Source organism: Lolium perenne, chromosome 6, assembly GCF_019359855.2.
Source record: "Lolium perenne isolate Kyuss_39 chromosome 6, Kyuss_2.0, whole genome shotgun sequence".
NCBI lineage: Eukaryota > Viridiplantae > Streptophyta > Magnoliopsida > Poales > Poaceae > Lolium > Lolium perenne.
The window spans coordinates 39,165,842-39,171,841 of NC_067249.2; the positions used below are offsets into that span (position 1 = coordinate 39,165,842).

The 6,000-nt window shown below is 42.9% G+C and overlaps 1 protein-coding gene across 7 annotated transcripts in view; it reads right to left on the reverse strand.

Moving 5' to 3' along the window:
* LOC127308313 (uncharacterized) overlaps positions 1–5,734 on the reverse strand; it is a 258,300-nt gene extending 252,566 nt beyond the window's left edge. The window contains exons 1-6 of one of the 7 annotated variants that reach the window (XR_011746687.1): positions 5,393–5,734; positions 5,208–5,304; positions 4,966–5,042; positions 4,007–4,080; positions 3,730–3,844; positions 1,956–2,006 (exon numbers count right to left, since the gene is read on the reverse strand). The gene's annotated coding sequence lies outside the window, so the exon portion shown is untranslated. Of the gene's footprint in view, positions 1–1,955; positions 2,007–3,729; positions 3,845–4,006; positions 4,081–4,965; positions 5,043–5,207 lie in introns of those variants that run through there. The other 6 variants (XR_011746689.1, XR_011746688.1, XR_011746690.1 and 3 more) reach the window with 6 other exon arrangements.
* Positions 5,735–6,000: the final 266 nt, after the last annotated feature.

Below are 6,000 nucleotides of genomic sequence, written 5' to 3' on the forward strand. Positions count from 1 at the left end.
AGAAGAAGATCCTCATTCCATGGAGCAAGATCATGATGACGATCAAGAAACATCCTCAACTCATGATCAAGCTCAAGTGGTCCCTCATGATCAAGTACCAGCAAGAGATGAATTCATTGATCATGAAGGAACCGTTCGGAAGATCAAGGCCGCTACAAGGGCAAGTGACATGAAAGTGGATCAAGTCCTTGGTAGCATCTCAAGAGGAGTGGTAACTCGTAGACACCATGCATTACTTATCACTTATTGTCAACATCATGCTTTTGTGTCTAGTTTTGAACCACTTAAGGTACATGAAGCCTTGGTCGATCCGGATTGGGTAATTGCCATGCAAGAAGAATTGGAGTGTTTCACTCGTAATGAAGTATGGTCTCTAGTTGAGAGACCCAAGGATCATCACATCAATGTCATTGGGACCAAATGGGTATTCAAGAACAAGCAAGATGAGAATGGAATTGTTATACGAAACAAAGCAAGGTTAGTGGCGCAAGGGTTTGCCCAAATAGAAGGTATGGATTTTGAGGATACCTTTGCGCTGCAGTCTGCCTTGAAGCTATTCGTCTTTTGCTTGCATTTGCATCTTTCCACAATTTCAAATTGTATCAAATGGATGTGAAAAGTGCATTTTTGAATGGTCCCCTAAAAGAAACCGCATATGTGGCTCAACCCCCGGGTTTCGAGGACCCACGCCGACCCAACCACGTGTATTTACTCCATAAGGCACTCTACGGTCTCAAGCAAGCTCCACGTGCTTGGTATGAGTTCCTTAGGGATTTCTTACTACATGATGGGTTTTGTATGGGTACGGTCGATTCCACCCTTTTCACCAAGCGGGTTAAAGGGGGTGGCCTCTTTATATGTCAAATATATGTTGATGATATTATTTTTGGTGGAACTAACCCCAATCATAACAAAGCTTTTGAGCTATTGATGACTAGGAAATTTGAGATGTCCATGATGGGAGAGTTGAAGTTCTTTCTAGGCTTCCAAGTGAGGCAACTTGCAAAAGGCACCTTCATCTCTCAAGAAAAGTATGTGAAGGACATGCTCAAGAAATTCAACATGACCAATGCAAGTCCAATGAAGACACCCATGCCCGTAAAGGGGCAACTTGGTTCATGTGACGGTGAGAAGGATGTGGACATAAAGGTATACCGCTCCATGATAGGATCCTTGCTCTACCTTTGTGCCTCTAGGCCGGATATCATGCTAAGTGTAGGGATGTGTGCTCGTTTTCAATCCGCTCCCAAGGAGAGCCATTTAGTGGCGGTCAAACGGATACTAAGATACCTTGTTCTCACTCCTACTCTCGGGCTATGGTATCCAAAGGGGTCAACCTTTGAACTCATTGGCTATTCGGATTCCGATTGGGCCGGTGATAAGGTTGATCGGAAGTCTACCTCCGGGGCTTGCCAATTTATTGGCCGGTCATTGGTGAGTTGGTCATCCAAGAAACAAAACTCCACCGCCCTATCCACCGCCGAAGCCGAATACATATCCGCGGCATCTTGTTGCACTCAATTGTTATGGATGAAGCAAACCTTGAAAGACTATGGTGTGTCTCTTGGTACGGTGCCTCTTCTTTGTGACAATGAAAGTGCAATAAAGATCGCCAACAACCCGGTTCAACATTGTCGCACCAAACATATTGACATTCGCCATCACTTCCTACGTGATCATTGTGGGGACCCCGGACTAGCTGTCCGAAATACCCTGTTATGTATACAGTTCACGTTCCCATGATCAGTGTGCCGTGAACACATAACCGAACTGATATCAAATTACATCATCCTTTACAAAACGGAATAAGAAAATTACAATAAGGTCACATGACCCATCTTTACAAGATAGCCTCGAAGGGCCTAATCTAATCATCGAGTAGCGAGAATCACTTCAGCGTAGAGCCCAAGTCATCCGCCTTAACCCTACAGCAACCGATCGGGAAGACGGTCCTATCTCGCATAGACGTCGTCAACTCCTTCTTCATCTGTCGAAGTCCTCCAGGTCTGGCCAAGTAAATAGCCAGGGACAAAGCCGTGAGTACATTTGAATTGTACTCGCAAACCATCAAGAAGGTGATAACAATTCTAACTAAAGAAGACAAGAGAGGAAGAATAGTTTCTCTGGTGGATATAGCATGTGAAAGAGAATCAGTTTCTCTTGTGGATATAGCATGTGAAAGAGAATCAGTTTCTCTTGTGGATATAGCATCCCACATCACAGTTGAAGGGGACACTAAGAAAGTCCTATGACATCTCTATATCTTTGTTAAAGCAGAGTTCCTCTACATGAAACACTAGGAAGGGTCACCCTCTTTTGTTTCATTTTCCTCGACCATCTCCACATGGTCGGCACACCATCTTTCCCGTACCCTTCCGGTACTTCCAACACACATTTCCTTTGGAAATCATTTTCAAAACCAAAACTCGACACAGCTCAGAACGGCCATCCCAACCGTCCATGACCGCGGACGCGGCTATTCGAATAGTTTTGACTCTGCAGAGTTTGCACACTTTCACCACAACTATCCGGATACCTATCGTGTGGGCATCATCCCCGCATAACGACATATGCCACGACGTATACCCGGACATAACCTTTCGCCCATTCGACTTAACACGAGGTCCTACCCTATGGAGTATGTACCTCCCCGGCACCGTGGCAGCTCACCTCCTTTTGAGCGTGGCTCCACCGCCAAGCCAGGAGACCCATAGTGTCTTCCGGACGGGTCAGCCCCGAAGGCCTCCCGTTATACTATTGTCCCAACCTCGACAACCCGGACTCAGGGGTAACCGTACCCTTGTATAGTTGTGCGGTGCCTCATGCTAAGAAGAACAAACGTCAAGTTAAGCCCTGTGCCCACGTTGGAGTAGCTATGGTTGCGCTGTGTAATTGTTCCGGGCGAATACAAAGAACCATGTGTCGTTTTTTTCTCAAAACCCAAGTCACACACACATTCCTTTTCTCAAACATCTTTGACAAGATCCTCTTTGCCTTCATAAACCATACACTTGGGTAAGGTTATCTTACCCAAGGTTTTCATAAACATTTACAACAAGGTAAACCTTGAGGGGTTCCCAACCTAAAGTTTTATGTATGAGCTAAGATACATCAATGGCATGATGCTAGCCGTCATACCTCTAAGGAGATGATAATTGAGGTGTCAAGGGGATTATACATGCTTAGGATAAGCACGCATGGGGACAACATAAGTAGGAGGATTCGACAAAAGGGTCACGATGTTGATCATCATACCACTAAGAAGATGGTAAAATAGGTGGTCAAAGGGGGCATACATGTTCAGGGTAAGCATGCATAACAACAACAAGGGGTTCAACATACTTGAGAGTAAGTATGCATAACATCAACAAAAGGTGTGGCACTCTTGGGAGTAAGTATGCATAGCATCACAAGGTAGAAGGTATAACAAGGGCATGATACTAACCATCATACCACTAAGGGGTGCAAAAAGGGTGTCAAGAGGTCGACACACACAAGATAAGTGGGCATACCCCTCACACTTAGAGGGTACACCAAGATCATGATAATGAAGACCACCATTTCACTAAAGGGGGTTGTAGGTGAGGTGTCAAAGAGAATAAACATGCTCATGGTGAGCATGCTCCATCAACATAAGTAGAAACAACACAAGATAGATCGAGAGACAAGAACAACAACAAAGTAACCACAATATGTGATTAAACATTCAGAGATCAAGAGATGGCTTGCCTTGGCTTATTTGTCCCTGGACTTCTTCAACTCCATCAAATAAGAATTCCCACAGTACAAATAAAATCCTTGTCCGATTCCACTTCTTCTTCTTCTCCTCCGAAATTGTTCGCATCTATCGCCGGAAAATATAAAAGGAACACAATCAATCACATTGCTCCAAACATAACAAGCATGCAACATTCAACAATCAATAGCTAACCACTTTACTAAGGGCTAACATACAAAAGACTTATAGATACTACAAAGCAACTAAAAGAAAACCCCATTTATTTACCTAGTAAAGGTATGAGAGTGCCACGACTTAGCAATTGCCTCTCTAGGTATCACCATGGCACAACTAAGTATCCCCTGGTAGATAACATCATAAAGAGGACAAGAGCATTAGTTTGACATCAAATACATTCACAAAACATTTGCAAACATTTTTGGAAAAGTAGAAAACAGTTTTCCTAACTTAGTTTGCTCACATAACACAACATCCAAAATAGGAAGCAAACCACATTCCACATCATTTGAAAACTTAAGCAAAACAATAGGGCTAAAGTTGAGTTGCAGAGGTTTTGTTTTGCAAGCATAAAACAAAGGTTGCCCAGTTCTAAATAAAAGAGTTGGTCAAGGTTTTTAAATAAACCCAACAAGTTTTGGTCCAACAATGCATGTCACACATATACCTTACTAACAGTAACGAAAATGCATGAACAGAGACTAACACTATTTTTCCTAGATGGCCAGTACTAATACAAGATTAACCCAATTGGATTCACTCAAAAATATTAAACCTACAAATTTAGGAATTTGTTTGAATCTGACTGTACAGAAAACAAGATCTGTAAGCCATAAATCGTAGAAAAATCCTAAAAATATGGGACCACTGGCATTTGAAAGGTATTTAAACAGAGAGGCATACACAATTGGATTTGGGTTAAAATTATTTGTGAAACTCTCACAAATGGATTGACAAGATTACTGCATGTCTATACCATTTGCTTTACCTCTAGAGTTACAGAACAGATAAATGTTTGAAACTTGTTTGAGATGATTAAGAAAACATTCCGTAGTCCTACAGAACTGGAATCACTCAATTAGGTTCAAAAATGGATTTTTGCTGATTTAAAAACTAACAGCCATGTCTGCAGAACACATAGAACAAGTTTAATTCACCACAAATCGTACATGATTCATAAAAATATGAGGTCAGTTGCATCTGAAAGGTATTGAAAAGGTGGTTCTTACCCAGTTTGTTTCATTCAAAAATTCGTTCCCAAGCTCCTGATTTAATTCGACCAAGTCAGATCTGACCAGATCTTGATCTGTGAACCATTTCAGTTTCAGGAGGTCAATCGAAGTGAAACCACCGCCAAAATGAAGGTATTGAAGAGGGCTTTCACCCACAGTTGACTTTCCTCAAAAAGGTTTTGTAAAACGGAACAAATCTAACAAATAATGAATCTGCAAGTTTACAGAACTTTATTTACCGAGGAAAATATGTAACGAATTTGAGGGTGAAACCAACGCCAAGTTGTAGATCTTTTCAATACCTATCCGTGGAACTTTGAATCACTCGATTTGGCCCTGCACACGAGTTTTGGCGGATTTTACAAAATCGTACAGAATCTGAAACAGCAAGATAGCAGAAATTACTGCAGGGATTTGGACGAACTTTGCTCAAGAACTTCAGATCTGAGGATAGCTCAAGCTTCTCCATGCTTGGACCAACATGCACCTGCATCAAGATCCAATCTTAGCAAGGGAGGAAGAAGAAGAGGAGAGAAAACCATCTAGGGTTGGGGAGAAGAAGGAGAGGGATGCTCTCATGGTGAGGATGAGCTTGAGGGAGGAGGAGAGCTTCATCTTGGTGGCTTTCCATGGCCATGGCCGGCCATGGAAGCTAGGGGGAGCAATATTTCGTGGGAGAAGGAGGGGAGGGAGTGGGTAAGGCAGGGGAATGAGTGGAGAGTGGAGAAAAATGAGAAGAAAAAGAGGAAGGGGTGGCCGGCCAAGTGCTTTTATAGAGGGAGAGATTGGTGGCTGCCTCCTTTTTGATTGGCTAGGATGGGTGGCTGCCCATTTATTGATTGGGGTAGTTGGGAGGCAAGGCTTGTGGAGGAAGGAAAAGAAGAGGGAGGGCTGGCCAAAAATCTTGCCATGGCCGGCTCCTTCATGTGTCACTCAAAAATGAACAAAGAGAGAGAGATGCACAACATCCATGTGAATAGATCAAGGCATGATGTTGAGGAGGTAATGTCAATGAGTGATTTTGATGATGAT